This window comes from Eublepharis macularius, chromosome 12, assembly GCF_028583425.1.
Source record: "Eublepharis macularius isolate TG4126 chromosome 12, MPM_Emac_v1.0, whole genome shotgun sequence".
Lineage (NCBI taxonomy): Eukaryota > Metazoa > Chordata > Lepidosauria > Squamata > Eublepharidae > Eublepharis > Eublepharis macularius.
In genome coordinates this window covers 72,505,572-72,517,250 of record NC_072801.1, presented here as the reverse complement: position 1 = coordinate 72,517,250, position 11,679 = coordinate 72,505,572, and positions in this window count along the sequence as shown.

Here is an 11,679-nt window from a genome sequence, read left to right as displayed (position 1 = left end):
CCTGGAGATTTGGGGAGAGTGAAACCTGAAGAGGGTGGGGTTTGAGGAGGGGGGCCTCTGTGGGGTGTAATGCCATAGAGTTTGCCCATCAAATTAGCCATTCTCTCCAGGGGAACTGATCTGTTTGGCCTGGAGATTAATTGTAATTCCAGGAGGTCTCCAGCTACCACCTGGAGGTTATAGATCCAGAGGAGTTAGCCGTGTTAGTCTGTAGTAGCAAAATCAAAAAGAGTCCAGTAGCACCTTTAAGACTAACCAATTTTATTTTATTGTAGCATAAGCTTTCGAGAATCAAGTTCTCTTCATCAGATGCCTGATCCGAACTGGAGGTTCGCAACCTGGAGGTTGGCAAGTCTGCCCCTGTCTGATAGCCAGGAACCCACAATTTAAATGCGATCCAGCAGATCTCTTCTTCTCCCGCAGATTCTCGTGGTTTAATTTTGTTCTGAAAGGGTGCCATGTTGATCTTGTGAAGACCTACTGCTTTCCCAAGCTTTCTTCTATGCGGATATATTTCCCACTGTTATTTGCCATACTTTCCAAGGCCATATATAAGTCTCTGGATCTTTGCCCTGCCTCCCACGTTTCAGCTTCCTTTAAATACATTTATGATTAAGTAATGTATTTATTTATTAAATTTATAGGCTGCTCTCCCTGCAAGGAGGCTCTGAACAGATCACAACAATTACAATACATGAAAGATAAAACACCGGTAGCATTAAAAATAAATCCCAGTTTGTTAAAACATCCTTTATGCAGCGCACATGTTGCACAATCCCTTCTTAAATTCAGCTTGACTTCCTTCTGAAATAATATTTAACCATGCTACTTAAGGGTCTTGAAGTGATTTTATTTGCAATGTTTAATGAAGTAATACGAATATTTTAGACTAAAGACTTTTTGCAAGTCGGCAGTGCTACCAAAAATGAAGGCACCTTCCAGCTTCTAGCATCTCTCTCTCTCTCTCTCTCTCTCTCTGTATCTATGTATGTATGATTGTGTGTGTGTGTGTGTGTGCATATAAGCTAACAGCTATCATTGCATCATGTAGAATTGAATTCTTCGAGGGCAAAATGCACAAAATGTATGATAAATCGGGTGCCCAGCCTGACTTGGATGGGGGAACTCGCATTCAAGGGTTCCATTGCTCTATTCAGCTTGGGAGGGGCTTCAGGCTTCCCTCCTGAACAATTCTGGCAACAGAAATGGTGACCGGCTGTTCGCCCTGCCCCTGGGTTCCCCTTGATGAGGAAGAGAAGTCCCACGGAGGCCAGGGCAATAGTGATCCAGTCACTCCATCTCTTTAGCTCATGCCAAGGACCTGCAAATACTTCCTGAGCATGTGAGCATGGCTCTTTTCCAAACAAGCACATGTGCAAAGTCTCTGCTGCTTATTCAAGCTGGTCAGCATCTTGAGCATGACTAAGGACAACGGAGGCAAACACCAAGTGGCAGGATTTTATTGAAACACAGCATCTGTTTATAATGGAGTAATCTGATTTAGGAGAGATCTAGTAGTCTACTGAAACGCCTGCCTGCTGCCCCGAGGAACAATGCAGAAAGGATGGATGGTAGGAAACTCAGATGGCTGTGTGAGAACATGCATCCACAAAACACCAAATGCAAGTTTTGGAAAGGAGTGAAGCAACCCTAATGACCAATGGACTCTTGAACTGGCAGTCTGAAAAAAATCATTTCTCTGTATCTCACTGGTGAAAAAAGCAAACAGAACCAGAAGGTCTTCAAGACCTAGGAATCATATTTAAAGTTGCATTAGTCATGGGGTCCTGTTTTCCATTTTGTGCTTGATTAAAACCAGGGGTCATTTCATAGAAAAAGAGCTGGAGGAACGCATTAACAATAACTCATTAGCATAACTCATTAGCATATGCCATGCCTCTTGCCATCACCGGAAGTGTGTTATTAGTATAACTGATTTGCATATGCCATACCCCCTGACATCACCTATCCTGGCTGTTTTGGACCTAATCCTGGCCATTCAGGGCCGAAATTGGGCCCAAAATGGCAAAAGGGCTGAAAAGGGGCACAAAATGGTCAGGATCAGGCCGCTGATGAGCGGGAGAGTGATTCACCACCCGTCAGAGGCCCAATCTGGGCCGTTTCGGCCCCAATTTAGGCCCAAACAGGCCCAAAATGGCTAAGTCAGGTGGGCGGGACTACATGACATGTGACCTCTTTGGGGAACTGCTGGAACTGCATTCCTGTGTGTTCCCCTCGAAATGAGCCCTGATTAAAACTACTTCTTACTTCTTTATTGTTTAAAAACATCTCTGTACAGTCTGTTCATGAAAGAAAGCATCACGTATTTCACAACATAATAAAACTCTTAATTACAAAATCAAACGAGTGGTCACATACTGGAATACATGTGTAGAAAGTTGGATTCTTCCAAAGGTAGATGAAGCAAGGAAAAATATATTTGTTTCATGGGGAATAACTTTAATGCTTTCTTGTTATTACTTGTTCTCTTCTGTTCAGCTCAGGCCTCAGAAGTATAATATAGCATTTGGGGATGAAGATACAAACCAGTAACCCAGCATTGGAGGCCAAGATAGAGAAAATCTCTACAACTACCACAGATTTCCCTTTAGTGCTCAGGTACGTTGGAACAAAACACAGCTAAACACTGCAAAAGACCAGCATGCTGAAGGTGACAAACTTGGCTTCATTAAAACGGTCTGGCAACTTCTGGGCAAAGAAAGCCACAATGAAGCTTATGGAGGACAGAAATCCCATATAGCTTAGAACAATATAGAACATAACCACAGAGCCTTCATGACATTCTGCTGCGACCTCTTCAGTTACTTTGTGTCCAAATCTGGGAATGGAGAAGTGGTGCCTAGCCACACCATACAAATGCATATTTGGATAATGGAGCAAGAAAAGACAATGGAGGTGGTCAGTCTTTTCCCCACCCACTTCCTCATGGTGGACCCTGGCTTGGTGGCCATAAAAGCTACAACCACAGTGAGAGTTTTGGCCAAGACACAAAAAACAGACAAAGAAAATTATGCCAAAAGCAGATTGTCGGAAAAAACAGGTCCACTTGCTTGGCTTTCCAAGGAACAGGAAAGAACACAGGACACAAACCAGGAAAGAGGAGGGCGTGGTGTCGACGGAGAGGAGGAAAGACGCTTAGTGCAAGAGCTCCGTCCCCCCCCCCCTCCAATTCCCCTTTTAAAATCATCACAACGAAAAGAAATGCACTAATTATGGGAAAGCAGATGTCCGAGAAAAAGAGGCACCAGGTAAAGGCAATAAAAAACAGGAGAGAGGAGAGCATAGGTGACACTTTGGTTGTTGGCTTTGACAATGGGTGTATCTTTGTGCTTAATGAAAGTTCTTAGTATCAAAACTTGCATTTTCCTTAAAGGTCTCTTACTCCTAATAAACCCTCTTCCTACTTCTGGACAGCTGCACTCACCTGCGGAGAGTCCGGTGAAGCCCTGCCCCTCCCAGCTCTCCTCTGTCACTCCAGGCATCCCAGTGGTTCGAAAAAGGAGATGCTCGGCCACAATGCCAGTTTAAATGCATAGGCTCCATTGAAATGTATTGCAGCACAAAACTGGTGGCAAAGAAAATGTGGAATGGATTTTCCATAACGGTCTCAGAGTCCAGACAGACGCCCCCTTGGATAGCAGTACTCAATTTCATAGAGCCCCTCCCAGCCCTCCTCCTTCCCTGCAGGCATCTCGGTGGTTCCCAGGACAGCCTCGCTAAAGCTGGGGGCTGGGGCAGAACTGGCACAGCTTCCAAAAGAGGCACACAGAGACCCTTTGGAGAAAATTGGAGCCCAGAATGCAATAAAAGGTCTCTGAGCCCAGATAGACTACTCTGGGACTGGTAGCAGCAGCAGAAGTGTTCTTGGACTGGAATGCTGGGTTTCAATGTAGAATGACTGATCCTGGAAATAGGGTTTCTCCTAAATCCAGGGTTATCAGCTCCAGGTAGGTATATTCCTGGAGATTTTGGAAATGGAGCCTGGAGGGAGTGGAGTTTGGGAGGGAGGGGCTCAGTGGGGTATTTTCTAGAGCCTGTTGTATTGGTTCACACAACTGGCAATGTTTCTAGTGATATATAACATTAAACTACCAGAACAATTTTCAAATAACTTCTATCAAGAGAAAAATATAAATGAATATTTTGTTTTTATTTGTTTTATTTAACTATTAATTTCATTTTTAATTATTATTTTAACATATTAAAAGATGAATTTACACTAAATGTTATACCTTTACCTGACTAGATATTTGTCTTTCTTTTTTAAATAACTAATTAAGAAACAATGAATAGTAAACAATTTAACTAACAAAAAGTAACAATAATAACCTTAACAACTAAAACAGTGGGCAAATCTTGGAGATCACTCTCTCTTCCCCAATCAAAACCCCTGAGGGATTAAAGAACGTAGGAAGAGTTTATCACTCTTCCCTTAAAGGACAGGGTCCATTACAACTTCTTTAGGAAAAGAGCACTGGGATTTTGCTTCCCTTGCATGGAGACAGCTCTCGAAGCATTTTCCACTTCCGAGGAAGCTTGTCCAGATCCATTGGAGTTTCCAGGTTGATGTTTTGTAATAAAGTATTCCAGAGTCAGTTTGTCAGATCTCAGGGGGGCGTTTGTCAGATCTTCATCTACCCCTCTAAATTTTAGGTTCCTCTGATGGCAAGTTATTTCCAGTTGTAAAACTCTCTCTTAGAGAATTGCATTTTTAGCTCGAAAGTCCTCAATGCCAGCATGAGCTGCATCACTTGAGTCAAGGGCAGCGTTTGCTTTTTTCTTCGTTTCATTTAATTCTGCTCGTCTTTCCATGAGTTGGTTATTAATAGGTTGAAGCATAAAGGCAAGGTGACTGATCATGCTGCGTTCCAGCTCCTTAAGCTGAGGGGCCAATGTTGATTCAGGCATAATTGGGGCAGAAGAAATTCCGCCCGCCATTTTGTTTTGCTCCCCTTCCTTCTCTTTAACTGTTTGCAGTAAGACACATGACCTGGATGCGATCATAAAAAGCAGTCCCACATCACAAAATACGGAATATAAGTATGTTATTATGTTAGTATATAAATACATATGTCAGTAGATCAGTAGATTAGTATAAGTCTATAACTATATATACTTTGTGATGTGGGACTGTTTCTTATGATGCATCTAGGTCATGTGCCACGTGGTAGTCCAATGGTGGAGGGTGGTCCGGTGAAGGGAGGTTCGTTGGTATCGATGGTCACTGAATCCCTGATGATTTGCAAGAAACTATACGGAAAAGATTCCTCATCTAAACATGATAATAAACAGTCCCATATCACAAAGTATGGAATGTCAGTAAGTTAGTATGTAAGTATATAAGTATCTAAATATTAGTACATAAGTATGTTAGTATAAAAGTAGGTATACTTTGTGATATGGGACTGTTTTCTTATCATGTTTAGAGATGTATAGTTTCTTGCAAATCATCAGGGATTCAGAGATGTTTTTGTTGGTATGAAGATGATCTTAATCTGAAATGGAAACAAAGGAGGAAGAAGATGAATTGAGAAGAAAAAAAGATTACGTAGAGATCATTCCTCCTGGGAGTTGCAAGAGAGGGCTGCCAACGTCCAGTGGGACCTGGAGACTCCTGGAATTACAGCTGATCTCTAGGCGATGGAGAGCAGTTCCCCTAGAGGCAAGGACTGATTTGGAGAGTGGACTCTATGGCATTATTCTCCACAGAGAGCCTTCCCCTTCTCAAACCCTGCCCTGCTCGATTCCCAGCCCCAAATCTCCAGGGATTTTCCATTTGAGACTTGGCAACCCTCATGCAGGAGGACATGTGGCACTACTCAAGAGGAGGGATCTTCAAAACACGTACAGAAGGTCTTCCACTCACTACAGAATGAGTGGGAGTGCCCCATTTGGACTGAAGGCTAAGCGGGGAATGGGGGAAGGATCATGGGCCACCTTCCATGTTGCCAAGGAAGGAGGATCATTATGCACTGGGGGAAATTCAGAAGGGTGGGAGAGATGTCACTTCATGGGTGACGGGAAGCAAGATTCTTTCCTTCAATCAGCACAGCGGCTTGGGAGGGGAGCAGAGATAGGAATGGGGGGGGGCTATAAGCCAGGCCTCAAGCACTCCGCATTGGAATGAACCCACAGGAGGATCCTTAAATGGAATTCTCTTAATTCCTCCTGTCCAAAAGCCAGGAACCCATTTCTATCCCTCCTTTAAGAAATCGGAGTTGGTTTCAAATCCATTCCTCTTTTCTGAAGAGGAAGATTGGAGTGAGATTCGGTTATTTTACCCCATTTTCCAATCATAAACCAGCAGGGCGTAACAATGAGAGTGCTGGATGAAGAGCTGCCAAGGGTGGGTGACTGGCCCAAGATCACCCATCTGGTGGATCTGGCCAGATACATGAGACCCAGGTCCATGGTCATGGAAACTTGCTGGGAGACCTTGGGGCAGCCACCCCCTCTCAGCTGAGTGTACACCTCACAGAGTTGTCATTCTAGGGATAAAGTGGAGGCGAGAGGATTTTGAATCCTCATTGGGGAGAAAGGCAGCACAGACAGGGAGTTTGTATCACTCTCTGTCCTGGAATATCTGAGAAGATTGAAATGTTCTCCCATTGGTTTTGAGTGTTGTGATTTCTAATACCACTAGGAGAGTTCAATTTAAGGTGGAAACAGATTCTGCCAAATCCATGTTTTTGGAAACTTGTACAGCAAATCAAACCTCCAATGGCTTTATTGGAACTGAAAGGGACCCTCAAACTGACAACTGAATATCAGAATGGAGGTATGACAAGTTTTAAACTAATCCCAAGGAGAAGGCTTAGGGGTTTCCTGATTCAGAGGTTGGAAACATGGGGCAAGCTAGTTGAGATTGGATTGTGGAAGACAACAAATGACTTCCATGCCTGGGAGAATGAGACACATGCTTTGAAGAAAGGCTGATTACCTTCAAGAGAATCCATATGCCTTTGGTCGACAGTCTCTTCATCTTCGTTCTCTTCAAAGATTACTTTGAATGAAAAAGTACAGTAAATCTAAGCAGATATCGACTATCTGTGTCAATGTAAAGATTTCAGGAACATTTCAGTGAAGTTCTTTTAAAACTTAAAGGACTCTACTGCTGATGATGAGTCAATGTGAATCACTTGAGCTATTTTTCTCTATGGGAGTTCAATTTCAGGTACGGGCATTACCACAAATTGCTGTCCTAGATACTGGGGCAATCACATGAATATGGAAGAGTATAAGCCAAAGATCTTATTGGACAAAATCCAGATATTTCAGAGCATGTGCTCCTTGTGTGCCGAGTTGGAAGTATACTGGATCCGAGAGATAGCGGTTCCTGATTTTGGTCCGGTGTTATCTACCATTGGTGGAGATCCAGAACCTGAACCCTCCCACGCAATTTGGACCAGAAGTCCAATCTTCCCTGTAAATCCCCACTACATCTAACACTCTGTCTGCCTCGTCACTGTACCGTCTCCCATAGTACTATGCAGTACAGATTTTAAATTAACCTTTTTAAACCAGTGAGCGCCTTTGGATCTCTAACTCAGAGCAAACTGGCTGCTTCAGAAGGAAGAGCCAGCCACAAAATTATTACTCAAGTTTTCTTTCAGTCATACAATTAAGATCCTTGTTATGTGGAAGCAGCTTCTGCTGAATCAATGTTTTAAGAAACTTGTACAGCTAATCATATCTCCAATGGCTTTACTGAAACAAAAAGGGACCCTCCAAGTTGCAAGTGAATATCAGAAGGGAGGTACAGCAACTTTTAAACCAAAACCATGGAGAAAGCGAAGGGGTTTCTTTCCTGTGTCAGAGGTTGGAGAGGTGGGGGAAGCTGGTTGAGAGTGGGTGGTGTACAACTAATGAAGTCCATGCCTGGGGGAAGAAGGAGAGATTACCTTCTAAAGGCCTAAACTGTCTGTACCAGGCCACGATATCCATGTCGTCATCGTCAGAATCTTCTTCAGCTGTTTTGAGTGACAAAAGTACAATAAGTATAAGGAGACATCGACTATCAGTGTCATTGTAAAGATTTCAGGAGCTTCTCAGTGAAGTTCTTTAAAAACTTAAAGGACTCTATTGCTGCTGAAGAGTCAATGTGAATAACATGAGCTAGTTTTCGCTAGGGAAGTTCAACATAGGGTACGGGCATTACCCCAAATTACTGCTCTAGATACTGGGGTAATCACAAGATTATGGAGGAGTACAAGCCAAGGATCTTCTTGGATAAGAGCCAGATATGTCGGAACGTATGCTCCTTGAGGGCAGAGCTGGCAATAGAGTGGAGCAGAGAGAGGGCGGTTCTAAATTTTGGTCTGGTTTCATCTGCCATTGGCGGAGACTTGGACCTGTGTACCTTCCCACTTTATCTGGGCCAGCAGTCCAGTCTCCCCTGTCAATCAACACCACATCTAACACTCTTTCTGCCTCTTCACTGCACCATCTCCTGTAGTACTACGTGATAGAGATCTTAAATTAACCCAAAATTTAGTTCCACACAAACAGAAAAAGATGTAGAAGAGGGCTCTTAGAGGGCCCGCTGGCCTTTCCCTTAGATATGAGAGGCACAAACCAAAATTCCCCCTCCAAGAGCAGAGAGACGGTTTAGTACTTTGCTTTAAAAGGTTGCCTTGGAAGCACTCCTGACTGTCGTCGCTCTCTTTCCCCTGCCCTGAGCAGCACGTACATCCCCTTGCAAAAAGGCTGCAAGGTGCTTCAATATGTCCCGCTTGTCTAGGACATCCTCCTCTTCATCAGAGGAAGATCCAGTGGGTGCAATCCGCTTAGGGGCTGGCGTTTTTGTGGGCTGTTTTCCCTTAGAGGGCCTGCTGGCCTTGCCATGATAGGCACAAACCAAAATTCCCCAAACAGAAATTATAACCCACCCACTGCCAGGAAATAACCACCCCACTCCACAAAAATGGCTGCCAAGATACAGCAGCAAGGAGCTGGGACTGAGAAGAGTGAAGCAGCAACACCCCCAAAGCCAAAAACTCGTGTATTCTGGCTGAGTAGGCTTACCATCTCCTTCAGCTTCTTTGACTTCCACAGGTCCTTCAGCTTCTTTGACAGCCACAGGTCCATCAGGTTCTTTGATTTCCACAGGTCCATCAGGTTCTTTGACAGCCACAGGTCCATCAGGTTCTTTGACTTCCACAGGTCCATCAGGTTCTTTGACTTCCACAGGTCCATCAGGTTCTTTGACAGCCACAGGTCCATCAGGTTCTTTGACTTCCACAGGTCCATCAGGTTCTTTGACTTCCACAGGTCCATCAGGTTCTTTGACAGCCACAGGTCCATCAGGTTCTTTGACTTCCACAGGTCCATCAGGTTCTTTGACAGCCACAGGTCCATCAGTTTCTTTGACTTCCACAGGTCCATCAGGTTCTTTGACTTCCACAGGTCCATCAGGTTCTTTGACAGCCACAGGTCCATCGTCAGCCAGTTCCTGGGTCATGGGTTGGGCTTGTTCTTCTCCCACTTCCTTTCTTTCCCCATCAGAAGCAGCCACTTGACTACAAGGTCCCCCTTCGAGAGCAGAGAGATGCTTTAGTATTTCTCTTTAAAAGGCTGCCTTGGAAGTGCTCCTGTCTGCCCTCGCTCTCTTTGCCCTGCCCTGAGCAACAGGTGCAACCCTCCTTTGTTTCTCCAAGGCTGCAAGTCACTTCAATATGTCCTGCCCGCCCAGGACATCCTACTCTTCATCAGAGGAAGATACAGTGGGTGCAGTCCACTTAGGGGCTGGCATTTTTGTGGGCTGTTTTCCTTAGAGGGCCTGCTGGCCTTGCCATGATAAGCACAAACCAAAATTCCCCAATCAGAAATTACCCCCCGCGCACTGCCAGAAAATAACCTCCTTACGGGCTGGCCTTTTCTTGGGCTGTTTGCATTCATTCATTCATTCATTCATTCATTCATTCATTCATTCATTCATTCATTCATTCATTCATTCATTCATTCATTCATTTTTTCAGTGTGACCGCTGGGCCTGCCCTTATGCATGATCAGTACAAACCAAAATTTCCCAAATGGAAATTCCACCCCGCCCACTGTCGGAAAATCACTGCCTCTCTCCTCCAAAATGGCCTCCAAGATACAGTGGCAGGGAGCTGGGGCTGAGAGTTGTAACAAACCCATACCACCTAGTGAGCCTAGTCTCCGCCACCACCACTCCTGCCGCAACCAAACTTCCATGCCTGAAGGGGGAGCCCCTTCAACTTCCTAATTGTCTTTTCTCTCATCGCTCTAATTCCCGGAGCAGCACTTGCTCTTCGCCAAGCAACGGAGAAGGCTGTGTGGCTAGGGGGCAGAACAGGCATATATGCCCATTGGCTCCCCCCACCCCCAAAGGCAAATCCTCGTATTCTTGGGAAAGAAGCGGTTGCCTCCCTTCATGCATTCAGCAAACCTGGCACCCGGCCCAAATACCAGTGGGGGGGGGCATGTGCCTTCTTGATTTAGGTTTTCATTAGATGGATGGCCACCCTGCCCCCACAGGCCCTGATATTTAGAGAATAGGGAAGCATTGTGTGCACTCTGTTACTGATATTTTTAACATAATGTAATTGCTATCATTGGTTTTTATTTTTAAAGCATATTATTGTTTTGTGCTCCACTCTGAGACCACCTGTGGGGAAGCGGACTGGAATCTAATGAACTAATCTAAAATAAACAACCCTAGTGCTGAAGGACATGTGCCACTACTCAAGAGTAAGGCTCTTCAGATCACAAACACAAGGGTCTTCCCCTCACTACGGAGTCATCACAAGCACACCAGTTGTGCCGAAAGCTAATGGAATGAAAGTCTATGGGCTATGTCCTACGTTTTTAATAATGAAACAACAACATTCAATTCATACAGTGCCCTTCAGGACAACTGAACACCCTCTCAGAACAGTTTGCAGAGCATGTCATTATTATTTCCACAACAAACAATCTGTGAGGGGGGTGGAGGTGAGAGAGCTCTGGAAGAGCTGTGACTGACCCAAGGCCAACCAGTTGGCTTCAAGGGGAGGAGTCCTCTTCCTAACTAGAGAAGAGTACTGTCATTCTTAACCATTACACCAAACTGGTGCAAAGGGAGGAGGCTCATGACACACTGGGAAAAATTAGAGGGGTGGGAGAGACCCCAGTCGATGTGTGACAGGAGGCAAGAGTCCAGCCTTCAGTCTCCGCAGCAGCCTTGCAGTGGCAGACAGCTTGGGATGGTAGAGGGGGATGCTCTGAGCCACGTTTGTAACACTCGGTCTGGACTAAGAACATTTTGCCTCCACAGAACAGGAGCGCGGCATTCCCCCCCCCCCCACCTCCCAACTGAAGCTGCAAAAAAGGTGCAAAAGAGACCGGCTTCATTGGAACCAAAAAGGAACCTCAGTGCTACCACTGAAGATCAAAAGAGAGGTGTGGCAACTTTTCAACTAATTCCAAAGAGAAAGCTGACCTGAGTTGGGTAGTTTCCGGTTGGGACAAGGCAATTCAAAGGGACGAGTGCATAAACACTCATGAGGCAATATTGGTTGGAGTAAAACAGAACTTGGGAGGGAGAGGAGAATAACAGTGGAGGTCCATGTGTGGATCCAAAGGGGCTGTGGTTTTTTGTAGCAGGAAACATGTTTCAGGTTTCTGTATTCCAGGGTTACAGGACTCCAAGCCAAG